This window comes from Echeneis naucrates, chromosome 3, assembly GCF_900963305.1.
Source record: "Echeneis naucrates chromosome 3, fEcheNa1.1, whole genome shotgun sequence".
In the NCBI taxonomy this organism is placed as follows: domain Eukaryota; kingdom Metazoa; phylum Chordata; class Actinopteri; order Carangiformes; family Echeneidae; genus Echeneis; species Echeneis naucrates.
The window spans coordinates 1,393,157-1,407,323 of NC_042513.1; positions in this window are offsets into that span (position 1 = coordinate 1,393,157).

Genomic DNA, 14,167 nt, shown 5'->3' on the forward strand with positions numbered 1-14,167 from the left:
AAACCAGACCTGACGTGAAGTTATAAGTAAAGTAATTGGGAGTATATAACTCCTTTATAGTGTTGTGCCAGAGTAAGTGGCTTAAGGAATTGTGAGAAAGGCTTGTCAAAGCTATTAGAATAGGAGGATGGTGGGAGGGAGGTTGAACTCTTAAATTGATATTTTAAAGCTGAGCTGAATGTCCTTGAATGATATGTTCTATCACCTTTGTCAAACAACACTAACTCTGTCAGACCAAAGCAACAGACAAGGGACAATACACAACACAAAACTACAAACTATACAATAAAACAAAAATCATTAGTCACTGTGGCATGAAAACCTTTCATGAAGAGTACTTGGCTTTGGGATGGAAAGTAGAAACTAACTGCAGATGAGTACATACAAGGCTTAAGTGGGGATGCAGCAATATGTTTGCATAAACAGTGAGCTTCTAGATGCTTGACACTTTTACTATCTTGTTGCATATTAGACGGCACACTTTTTTCATGGTAATCAGTTGTGTCATACCTGAACTGTCTATTATGGCACTAGAAGAACTTGCCTTTAAATAATTATTTCCTTTTTGTTTTTATAGCAGTCCTGGATGAATTTAGCCATTGGCAAACCCACCCTCTCGTCCAAGATTGTTCTTTTATACTCATGCCTATTGGTGAAAATATTGTATGTCTTAAAATCAACACGAAGTCTGTTGTTGCTCGTTCTCCTAAGATTTCCTTTACTCATTGCTCAGAGGAGCACTTAATGTCTTCAGAGCTGTAACAAATACAGTGAAGTCCTTTTTTTTTTATTTATATATTTTTTTTTTACGTATGCCAGTAGTGAACACCTTTCCACATTCTCATGCTGGATAAATGAGAAAGGGTTTAGAGGTTTATTGGTTTAGAGAAATGAATGAGTATTAGTCTATGAAATGAAATATGAATTGAGCTGAACCTATTAAATTTTAATGTCTTTTTTTTTGTTTTGTTTTTGTTTTTGTTTTGCTGACTGGTTTCCTCATTTCCTTTTCATCTATTTGATCTCACTGTATATGATGTTCCTCGGAGAACTGACAGAGAGACCCTAGGGCAAATGGAGAAAGAAAAAAAAATATTAACTGACATGATTAAAATTAAATGAAAGATTTTAGTCGAGGAATAAAGTAACTCACTGTCTTCGATACCACTTTTCATTTCTGCATGTAATTTGTTCTGGTGAACAACATCAAAAGAGTTGAAGAAATTGTTGCGCTGACTTCCTAATTCTTTCGTCTTTTCTCTTACTGGCATTATATTGGGATGTATATATACAGGATGTCACAGTCTCCAGCCTGCTCCACCTGGTAGATTTCCACCACTACACCCCCAGCTGCAGTCACACCTGCATCCCATTCACAATCAGCCACCAACCCTTGCAGCTGGGCCGCACCTGCCTTACCCCAGCAGAACGGCGGCGACGTCAGTCAGCCCAGCTCTGCCTGTATAGCGGAGGAGAAGGACATTTTGTCGCCAGCTGCCCAGCGAAAACACAGAAGTCACCCCTAGTTGAGGAGGTAAGGGTGAGCTCAATAACCAACCTAGTCTCACGGGAAGTCGTGAAACTGTCACGGTTTTTAATCTATTGTTTCGTGCTCCCCAGGACGTTTTTCGAACTAGTGTATTTCAATTGGAAGTTCATTTCGTGTCTACAAGCACGACAGTCATATGCCACGGCGCACAGAAGGGGGTCGATTTTATTTCATTTCTGAACTTGACAACAACTGAATAATGAATTTTAATCATCGGATATTCCTCGTATATCACATTTCGTAACATATTAATTTGAAATAGTTATTTTTTTCCGGATTTTAATGTAACGTCAAGCCAGTACATTTAAGAATCAAGTGCCATAGTTTGCGTCATTTCGTCCCATTTTTATGATCTATTGCTTTTACTCCTCATTCTTGCTGCAGGATTCGGGCATTTAGTGATTAGAAAATTCTTCTATGGTTATTTTGTTTGTTCATTTACAGCGAGTTAACATCACTTTCTTTTTTTTTTTCTTTGTTTTTGAAGGTACCACTGACAATGTCATCTGATATTATTTTACTATAGTTTTTTCTTACCATTATTGTGGAAGGGTCAGATATTTCTCAGTCCCTCCCCCCCACAGCTCCACCTCCTGCTGGGAAAGCTGAACCTGCACTTTTACCGCGAACCCTCCTCCAGGTAAGATGTTCATCTGCGGGGTGTTTTGTGAGCTGATGCCTTACTTTGCTTTTATTCACATGGTTTATATATTGAAAGAATGATTAACAATGGTTTCATTGCTAAACACAAGACTATGAAAACAATCTTTGAACTTGCGAGGGAAGAAATAGCCATATCTTGTAACTTTTCTCTAGCTATCTTAAGTCAACTATGTTTAAGCTAATAGTTACTGTACAAACGAGGAGCATGTGATATGCAATAACATGAGGCATAATGTCTCATTAGGCACCCTTAAACATGACCTTTGGTATTCATTCAAAAGGTGGGGAAGTCATGGTTCAACCACTTCTTAAACCTTTCTGTATAAATGGAAACACAGCTAGATTATAGCTAGCCTACAATACTAATATTTGTCTCTGTTCTCCATGTGGTTTCTCTCAACCCATTCCCGATCACTGAACCTGCATACTCTGCATACAAACCCAAAGGCACTTTTAAGAGCCATCTTCTATCTATCTCAGCTTTATAGCAATTTGTGTTTGTTAGTCCACCTGTTTGTCTGGATCGTTTTGGTTGTTTGCCTAGCTCTATCTGTGTTGCAATGGACAACACATACACTCTTGACTCCCAGAATCCTCAATACAAAGAGGGGAAGTGACTGGCTATTGCAATGAAGATTGACTACACTCTCGCTGAAGCCAGGGTTAGTATATACATCATACTTTACCTGTTAACAGATATAATGAGATAACTAATCAACAGAGACATGAGATTACTAATTTAATTAACTGAAAATATCCAACAAACATTAGTGGATACCTGACTTTTTCACCATGTTGGTCTGCTCCACATACCCCTCCATGCTCTCCAGTGGGTCACAGGGTTTGAGGTTTTCATAGTCTTGTGTTTAGTAATGAAACCATTGTTAATCATTCCTTCAATATATAAACCATGTGAATAAAAGCAAAGTAAGGCATCAGCTCACAAAACACCCCGCAGATGAACATCTTACCTGGAGGAGGGTTCACGGGAAAAGTGCAGGTTCAGCTTTCCCAGCAGGAGGTGGAGCTGTGGGGGGAGGGACTGAGAAATATCTGACCCTTCCACAATAATGGTAAGAAAAAACTATAGTAACATATCAGATGACATTGTCAGTGGTACATCCAAAAACGACAAGGAAAAAAAACAAAAAAACGCAATGTTAACTTGCTGTAAATGAAAAAGCAAAAATAACCATAAAAGAATTTTCTAATCACTAAATGCCTGAATCCTGCAGCAAGAATGAGGAGTAAAAGCAATAGATCATAAATATGGGATGAAATTATGCAAAATATGGCACTTGAGTCTTAAATGCACTGGCTTGATGTTACATTAAAATCAGGGAAAAAAAAAAAAAACTTTTTCAAATTAATACGATATGAAATGTGATATGAGGAATATCCGATTATTGTATGTTTTAATTCATTATTCAGTTGTCAAGTTCAGAAATGAAATAAAATCGAACCCCTTCTGTGCGCCATGGCATGACTATCGTGCTTGTAGACATGAAATGAACTTCCAATTGCGATACATTAGTTTGAAAAACATTCTGGGGAGCATGAAAAAAGGGAGAAAATCATGCTGGTGAGCATGAAACAATAGATTTAAAAAAACGTGACAGTTTCACAATTTCCCACGAGACTGGGTTGCAATAACCGGGCCTCCTCACACTCGCCGTTCCCTGCTCCAAGCCCGACTGCTTCCTCTGGATGGTTCTCGCACTCTGGCAACCCTCATCGACTCTGGATTCCTGCCTTGTGAGATGGTGGCCCAGCTATTGGGGCTTGGGTGGGTTCCACTTACTCACCTAGTCCCTGTACGAGCCCTCAATGGTCACAAGATGGGCACCATCACCCACAAGACATCGCCAGTCTCCATGCTCATGTCTGGGAATCATTATGAGACCATCCAGTTCCACATTCTGGACTACCCGGGACCAGCTAGCGGTCAAGCTGGTCCCGGGCATAATGGCGCCACTTATTTGAGGGTGACAAAGATCCCTTTCTGGTCTGGACTGACCACAAGAACCTGGAGTACATTAAGACTGCCGCCAAGCCCGTTGGCCATTGTTCTTCACTAGGTTTATCTTTACCCTGCCCAATCACCTTGGTTCCTGCAACACCAAGCCTGATGCCCTATCCTGCCAATTCCTGAAGGACGACAACTCCACTGAGGATCCAGCTCCCATCCTTCTGTCTCCCTGTGTTGTTCCCACCCTTACGTGAAACATTGAGGAGCAAGTAAGGGCCACAGTCAGGTCCCACCACTTGTCCTCCCCACTGCCTCTTTGTCCCAGAGGCTTTAAGATCAGAGGTCCTGCTGTGGGCTTATGCCTCCAATCTAAAATGGGATCCTGGCTCCAGACGTACTCAAGAGGTCCTCCTCCAAAGATTCTGGCAGCCCACGCTGGGAGAAGACACCAGAGACTTTGTTAAAGCCTGCCTGGTTGGCAATCAACACAAGCCCTTACACCATGCCCCCGCAGGACTCCTACAGCCATTTCCCATCCCTCACCGACCTTGGTCCCATGTCTCCTTGGACTTCGTTACCGGTCTGCCCTCCTCGGATGGGTACTGTTATTCTCATGGTGGGAGACTGATTCTGCCCCTGAGCAAGCTGTCTTCTGCCAAGTAGACGGCCCAGTTGGTCCTGAAATACATCTTCCACCTGCGCGGCCTCCCCGTGGATGTGGTCTCTGACCGAGGCCCCCAATTCTCCTCCATATTTTGGAGGGAATTCTGCACACTGATTGGCACACTGCCAGTCTCTCGGCTGGATTTCACCCCGAGGCCAAACAGACAGGAAGAACCAGGAGATGGAGACAGCCCTTCGCTGCATGGTCTCCCAGAACCCCTCCTCTTGGTCACAGCAACTCCTGTGGTTAGAGTACGCTCACAACTCCCTCTCCAGCTCTTCCACCGGTGAGATTGGTTCTGCCTCGCACCATGAGGGTTCACCTGACGTTCCACGTCACCAAAGTCAAGCCAGTGCATGAGAATCGTCTCCTCCACCTCCTTGCCTCATCAATGGGGGTCCCGCCTTCACAGTCCACCGTTTGAGCCGCTCCTGTTGACGAGGGAGAGGGCTTCACTATCTCGTCGACTGGGAGGGCTACAGTCCAGAGGAAAGGTTGAGTGCCTGCCCAGGACATCTTAGATGAGGACCTGATTAGGCAATTCCACCACAGAAACCCCAACCAACCTTCAAGGACAACCTGGACAACCTTCTGCCACTGGCCCCTCCACTGCCCATGTCTCCAAGGATTCTGCAGTTGAGGAGGAGGAGCCACTGATTCAGGCCATTGCCTGACATCCAAGAAGATTCCGCTTCTGAAGAATATTAAACCCCCCCACCCACCCTGTCACCTGTTTCATCAGTTTGGACGTCAGGAGCCATCCTTGAGTAGGGGGTTCTGTCACAGTCTCCAGTCTGCTTCATCTGATAGATTTCCACCACCACACTGCCAGCTGCAGTCACACCTGCATCCCATTCACAATCGTCTCACTTGCCCTGCCTCAGCTAATCATCCATGCCCTGCAATACTCTTCTTAAGCCCCAGCTCCACACTCATCTTTGCTCCTATGCAAGCCCTTCCAGCAACTTACCTTGGACTGATCACCTGTTGCTGACCAGTTTCGTCCCCACTCATGCCTGCGTGCCTGGCCCTGATTACCAGATCCTGACCTGATTCTGTTCCGACCCTGCCTGCTTGTCTGACCCCCGGCAACCGACCTCAACTTCAGTTCCTGCAAACAAGACAACCTGTAAGTTCCTGCTGTACTGGTTACCTGACCTCTCACCCGTCCCTGACCATCGAGCTGCCACACTAAGGCCTCTGCTTGTGCTGAGCTGGAAACATCACCACCTTGCAGCCTGGTGGTGAAGTCTTTGACTACCCCATGGGCGATGTGGGTTTAATTCCTGGTTTTTCCTTTAGTTGCTGAGTGTCCAATAAAGATTCTTTACTCCATCTGCCTGCTGCCTCACATTTGGGCTCTTTCCTGTGTACCTGGCCATGACACAGGAATGTTGAGGCTTTGTCCCACAACAAGAAAAGGCTAATCCTATATGTTTGTTCAGTTCAATTCAATTGTTGGAGGTTTGGCTGAAAGTTGTGTACTATTAAAGGGTCTCTTGTTTGCAATTTTGCTAGAGCTTTTTGTCACGTTGAAGCAAAGAACAGACAGATTTCCATGCATTTTTGGGTACTGCAATAAACAATGGGGGATAATTGAATTAATTATTAATTATGCAAATATATGAATGAGGTTAACAGAAAATTATTTGTTTACTAAACACTGACTGGATTCAATGTCAAGCTACCAACCGTAGGGCACAAGCTGTTTGTTTTATATACCAATTTTTCTTAGTTTAGGGAAATAATCTCATTCAAAACACATACTTTAAACCCACATTGATTTGTTTTCCCTCTTGATAAATTGCCAGGAAGATTGACTTTGCTCTGGTGATAATGTGCTCTTGATAAAACATGTTATGAATGCTCAGTGACTTATATCTCTGAAGTTGTGCACCATTCAATCAACACTTTTCTGTTTAAATTCTCTTAATATAAGCAGTTTTATATATTATTGATTTTGTTAGCTATCAAACTTTTGTCTGCTATTAAATTGAAAAATATATTTTAAATGTCATAAACTAAGCATTTAAATGAGTTTTAGTTTTCTGTTCTTGCATTATTTGTTTAATTTATTTATATTTCAATCTTTGTATAGGTGCTCAGGCTGGATACATCCGTGAATGTGCATGTGAGGTCCTCGTGTTAAACCATTGGAAATGCCCATGTTTAAATGCAGGGACAATTTGTGGCTTGCTCATGAAGATCCCTGTAGAATTGGCTGGGAACCTACTCCATTCATTTGGATATTTTCTCCTTCAAATTTGTAACTAACTAACTAGTATCATCAATACTGTACACATAAATTCCATTTCACTAAATCTCTTCTCACTGAAGATTTCACATGAAATTAAATATTTTTTCTGTACTTAACAAATGTATGCTGATATAATTTGCTTAACCCTCATGTTGTCCTGTGGGTCAAAAATTACCCACTGCCATGTTTAGCTGCAAAAAAAAAAAAAACCCATATAACTTGAAATGTTATGACTTTTCCTAGAGGGACCCCAACATTAAAAAAGTGAAACTCTGGCTTTGTTTACATTTCATTATGGGCTATAAACGATGGTCCTAAGATTGTCTTATCAGTCATTGTGTGTTATAAAAACATACACTACACTAACATACACACACACCAAAGAAACTGGATTCCTATTGATGTATGAATTGAACTTGAATTTGCACCTGCTCCTTCACCTCTGGCCTGTAGCTAACCCCTCACATCACACAAGATCCCAGACAAAACAAAAAAACAATGTAAAATAAATTCAGTGGAGAGGATATAAAGATACCTCTGACCAAAGAACCTCCTGTCAAGGGGAAAATGCGGTGAAAGCGTTTCAAGATGATGACCCAAATGCAGAAGCCAGAAACCAGGTAGGTGACGAAAAAACTTTAATAAAGAATGGACAGAGCAGGAACAGAATCTGACAAGGACTAAACAGAGCATGGACATCTGACAAGGAACAACCAGAAAACAAGACTTAAAAACAGTGCTAGACAAGACACAGGTGATCCACATTAGGGCAGGGAAGGCAATCAACATGGGACACAACGAGGAAGTAAAGTAATGGGGAACACAACAGAACCAGGACTTCAAAATAAAACAGGAAGTTACAAGGACAGAACACTAAACATCAGAATAAACTCAAAACCTGACACCTCTAGTTGGTTCCTCCTCCTTGAAGCTATGAGTGGGCATTTCACTGTCCAGCAGGTCCTGGACCAGATTTTTTCAGAGGTTCAGGATGAGCAAGAACACTATGATGTGGAAGAAGAGGTATCTGAAGAAGAAGATGAGGAGGAATACAACACAGACAATGGCGCCTCTTCAGATGAAGAAGAAATGCTGACAGAGAGACATTTTTATCCAAGAACAGTAAAATAACATGGTCCTCATCAAACACATACGGCACCCCAGGAAGAGAAGCAGCACAAAACATGATTAGGATGACACCCAGGGCCAACAAGATATTCAGCTGCCCATGCCAAGGACATCTCCTCCACTTTCCTCCTGTTCATCACACCAGCCATTGAAAAGATCATACTGGAAATGACAAATTTGGAGGGTTCCTGTAAATATGGAGACAACTGAAAAATATGGATCAGACTGACCTGCGTGGCTACATAGGGCTTTTGATCTTAGCAGGTTATAGGTCTCCTGGTGAGGCTACATCTAGTCTCTGGGATGCAAAGAGTGGAAGGGCAATTTTTTGTGCCACAATGGAAAGGAAAGGAAGTTGTTAAGTGTGAGTGTCAGTCTGTTGTCCCAGGTGAACATTTGCTCATGTTACACAAGTAGTTATGGTATTTTGAATACGAGGCCCAGTGCTGAGTTCCAGTACAGAAATTTTAATGGGCTAGATGATTTTTTTAGGGACATTGCCTCAAGAGGGCTCATCGGCAACATCTGGCGTCCCAGATGTGCCCCCCTCTGCCCTTAGCCCCACTGTATCTTCTGTTTTGAAGGTTGTTTAAGGCCCATGGTGTTATATCGGGGCCCAGAAGTGTCTCTCCTCTTCACCCAGAGCGACCGACTAGCCTGTTCAGCTGCACCTGAGAGGGCTTTGATGGCTTGGTGTTGGGCTTGGCCTTGGACTCCCATGTCCTTAAGCAGCCTGGTAGCTGACCTGTCGACAAAGCCTCTGCAGCCAATTTCCACGGGCCAAACTTTGGATCCCATTAATGATAATAAGAATGATAATGCCTTATCTGCTGACAGGTACCAGTGAGAAAAAAACCCCCTAATGTATGATAAAAGATTTGTCATCTTTAATACACTGTCAATCTGACTATTTGGCCAAATTTGGCGAACTGTAGCACGGGGTCACAAGAAGTTATCTGGAGGCAATCAGATGAGAAGAACAAACTAATGAGTGGGCTTCTGGCCAGCAGCTTTAGAAACGGATGTTGTTCCATGTTCCTGGGACTATTTTTACTCTTGAAATGAATAAGTATTTGCTGGAACAGATTTGATGTATTAATGCAAACTGCAAGCGATCAATTTTACTTCAGTGAAATTTTCTAATAGGCTTATTACATGTACACAGGGCCCTTTAGTCCTTAACCATCTTGCAGTTTTATTATGTTTTATTGTAGATTTAACTTGATATAGTTCAATTGATGGCAGTGGCCTCGTAGGTCAAATACTTCCGCTGCTTCATGATCTTTTGGCTTCCTGGCTGCTGTATGACTTTTGGTTTCTTACCATTTTCAGAATTTTAGAAAATGGTACAGAATGGTTCAAACAATGGCTACATGTGTATTTGTACTTGTAATAGTTATTTTTATAAATTATAATCAATCTGAGAAGAAGGATACTCAGAAAATATCTCTATGTAGGATTGATTTTCCTCATCATTTAAAACCCCTTGTCTGCACTTTTGTAGGACCTAAAAGCTCAGTGGTTCACTTATTTTTCTTGTTGCCTAGAATTTACATGTGGCCTCATCAATGCAAATAATTATTTATTAAGTCTTTATTATATACATCTTTTTGTTATCATAATCTATGGTAAAGACAGTTTGGGGCATGTTTTTGCAAGCTTGACTGTGTTTGCAGTATTTCTACAATGGATCTGTAGTTCATCTATTTTCCACTAGGGTTCAGCCTTAAGTCTGCAAACAAATGCTCTCTTCAGGGGGCGAGACATATCCTTGGTGAAAAAGTACATTTGCCCAGCCGAATATGACTCAATGTTTTTCCTCATAAGAATGGGTGAGCTATTAATTCAGAGTACCTAAAGTATACAATGTGTGGAGGAGCAAATACCACTAACACTACTGAATAATGATGATGTAGTTTAATGCAGTACCCATGAAATATATCTTACACTTTTAAAATTCAGAATATTCAAATTTTGGCATTCTATTAGAGGCCCATTGGCTCAAATGTGTGTGTTACTCATTCATATATTTTAAGGGAATTCCTGTAATGGTACACAAAAATTGCTACCCCTTTTTCATCTTTGGTGGATGAAAAAGATCAGCTAGTCAGGGGTGAAACCTTGAAAATCATGGGGCTTGTACACAAGGCAATGACATACAGCAGTGATAATGGTTTTCGGTTTTTATTGTTTTTTTTTTTTTTTTTTTTTTTGTCTTTAACCTGGCTGTTTAATCTTCCTCCCACAGAAATCTGTTAATTATTATTAGAAAGAACTCAGGAGCATTAATACTCGGCTGCTACATGTGAAATTGGAATGGGATTGAAGTACCCATTAGATGTAATTACAGGTTTTCAGCTGAAACCTGACACAAAATCAATAAAGTAAAACCTATGATTGCCTTTCTCATTATCTAAAAATGGAAAAACTATTAATTTAGCAGGGTCTGTGTGTAACACTCAAGGTGTAGGTGTCCAAGTGTATTATTCTTCAAATAAGACTAGAGAGAGGTGGCAGGCTTTACTGAAAATGTGGCATGGTTGGCTGTGATAGCCATGCTGGTTCAGTGTGCCTTTAATTTTGAATAAATGCCCAACAGTGTCACCAGCAAAGCACCCCCAGATCATCACACCTCCTCCTCCATGTTTCAAAGTGGGAACCATACATGTAGAGACCATCCGTTCACCTTTTCTGCATCAGACAAAGACATGATGAGTGGAACCAAAGATCTCAAATTTGGACTTATAAGACGAAATCACAGATTTCCACAGTCATCTGACCTAAACCCATTTGGGATGAGATGGACTGCAAAGTGAAGGCAAAAAGGCCAACAAGTGCTCAGCATCTCTGGGATCTTCTTAAAGGTTGTTTGAAAACCATTTCAGATGACTACCTCATGAAGCCCATCAAGAGAATGCCAAGATCTCCTGAAGAAAGACAATATATATTTAATCTAAATGAACATTTTGTTAAAATATTTGGGCACACAGAAGCCTAGGCTAATTTATGGGTTATGTAACAAAATAATGATTTTGTAGAAAAGGGGGGTTTAGTTAAATAGACCACTGATTTAGTTTTGACTTCACAGCTATTTTTGCTGAAACATGAAGACTATTAAAACAAGTGAGCGTACAGCAGGCTATGCTATGCTTCAAATGTTTTTTCAACAAAGGGTCTAATGTTGACAGGCTACACCACATTTATGGTGAACTTGTGAAATTAGGCTGACCAAACGTCCTCTTTTCCCTCATATGCTCATATGGACACAGAGAAACATAAAAAGGCAGGGTGAGGTGAGAGTAGTTCAGCAAATTTGAGTTCTTTGTGAAACGTTTTGCCTTTATTTTACATATATATTTTACAATTGAGACATAATAAAGAATGTTCAGTAACCTCTGAGAAGCCTATCTGAGTTTCTGTCTTTGAGAATATTATTTTGTAATATAGCAAAATATTCTATCCATACATATAAACTTTAAATATATAAAAATTATAAGGAATCTTTGAAAAAACTGCCAGTATCATTTTAGTAGGCTATCTCGTGGTCATTTTGGAAATCAAAATGTGGTCACCTTAGTGAAATAATAGAAACACACAAATGAACAGTCTGATACATGTGCAACTGTAAGGGGCACCAATTGCACCGCATAACCACCAGAGGGCTCCAAAACACTACAACTATGGCGAAATTCACATAACCATTTATAAAATAGGATAATAGGATAATAATTTGCAGTAGAAAGCGTTTTACTGTTCAGACACCTTGCAGTAGATGCTAATGTTTTTCTCGTCTTTGATGAAGTCGAACTGAAAGTAGTGTTGATATTTCCATGACTCAAACGCTGTTTTCTCTAGCCACAGCTTCGCCGGGGGGTTTTCTTTGCAATCTTTATATTATTATTATTTTGCGAGCTCGCTAGCTGCATGGCGCCTCAGTTGGCAGCCTGGCCCAAAAGAAAGTTCCCGCCTGTTTGCACTTGTCTCGCTGCTAGCGAGATGACGTCAGCGTCTCGAGACCTGATTTTGACCTCAAGCTCATGAAATCTCCGCAAATTCGTATAGGTTTGTCCCAAAAAGCATGCACAAAACAAATTCATCTCTTATTTGCCATAGTAATTGTGCCATTTATATTACTGTTTGGCAATTGTAATACTTTACTCGTTACTGATCAAAGTAATATTTATTACTAACGCGTTACTGACCAACACAGGTGCCAGACCCTTCAAATCAAGAGATCACTTAAATAGAACATGTCTGACAAGCTGAAGTAGGCCATATTGAACCCAAGACATTATGCCCTGATTCAAAGAAATTCAGGAGCAGATAAGAAGAAAATTATGTCTCAGTCTGGAGAAGGTTGTAAAGCCATTTCTAAATCTTTGGGACTCCAGCAAACCACGGTGAAAGCCATTATCCACAAATGGAGAAAGCGTGGTACAGTGGTGAACCTTCCCAGGAGTGGCCAGCCTACAAAAATTACCCCAAGAGCACAGCAACGACTGATCCAAGAGGTCACAAAGGAACCCAGAACAACATCTAAACAACTGCAGGACTCTCTTGCCTCAGTAAAGGTCAGTGTTCATGACTCAACCATAAGAAAGAGACTAGACATTTTGTGTGTAGTTGTGAGTTATCTTATAAACTTATATTTAAGTTTGCTTGATCTGAAATGGCTAAGAGTGACAAAGGTGCAAAAAAAGTAAGAAATGTGTAAGGGGGCAAATACTTTTTCACAGCACTGTATCTACTTCCCCCAATTCCCCATTTCAATTCATTGACGTCTACAATTCTTTTAAAATAACTTGTTAATTACGTTTCTCACAATGCCTTTTCTCTTAAGTGGAGTGTGGATAGTTATAGCCTAATCAGACAGCTGTATGTGGTGTGTTTCTGATGGTCTGTTATATCTGATAAAGTCCCAGCTACTTATGAGAACAATAGTAGCACCTTTTGAGCCAACATCAATTCAGAGATTAGATTTTTTTTTTTTTTACCCCAATGATCTTTCCAAGAAAAGGTCACAGAAGGAAAGAATTTGACATTAACTGCTCCAATGATTGTTCTGTGACACAATCATTTACATTTTCATCCTCTGCTACTCAGGTGTAAGCTTGTAATCTTGAATCACTTTCAAACTGTAATTTTGACTGCAGTGCTGTTGGAAAGCTTGAAAATCGGATATGATTTCCCCAATAAAGTGCGGCTGAAAATTCCCTCTCATATTAGTTTAAGTTGGGAGGTTTTAATGAGACAAATGATAAATTGCATCAGCCTTAAATGATCTAATAAGAATGCATATACCGAAAGACACATATTTCTTCTTCTATCCATATAATTTCATCTGGATGGAAATGACATTGTTTTCCACTGACTGAACTCTCCCAATGGTGTAGTTTTAATGTGTGAACTCAGTGGGTGGCGTATTGAAAGTCAAACTCTAAACCAGACTGACGGAGTCTCATTAACTGGGGGGCCTCTGAACGACATAGTGGAATAGAACATTTAAATGATCGTATTGCCTGTTGTGACTCTGAAACAGATGCTCTGGTTCAAATAAATCATGTACATACAGTAAAAAGCTTTGCAACTTTTTCTGTCAGCACAGTTTTCCATCCTTTTGGGATTTTTATAACTGTGGTGCTGTGTGGTTTACGTCCACTATTTCAAGTAATTCTATTGATTATTTCTCAGCCTACTCTGGTTTGTGTATTGCAGAAAATTCCAGTCCACAAAAGCTGTCCACCTCCTCAAAAAATTATCAAACCACTGCTGTGACCTGGTTACTGTAAGTGTAAAACTTTGTGCAAATTCTCAGTGGTAATCTTACACCACAACAATAAGATGGCTGCGTGCCCCTCTTAGTCTTCCCTTCCCTCTCTACTATTTCACTTTCAAACATTTCTTGTTCTGGCTGTTTGAAGGCAAAGGGGGCAGCCC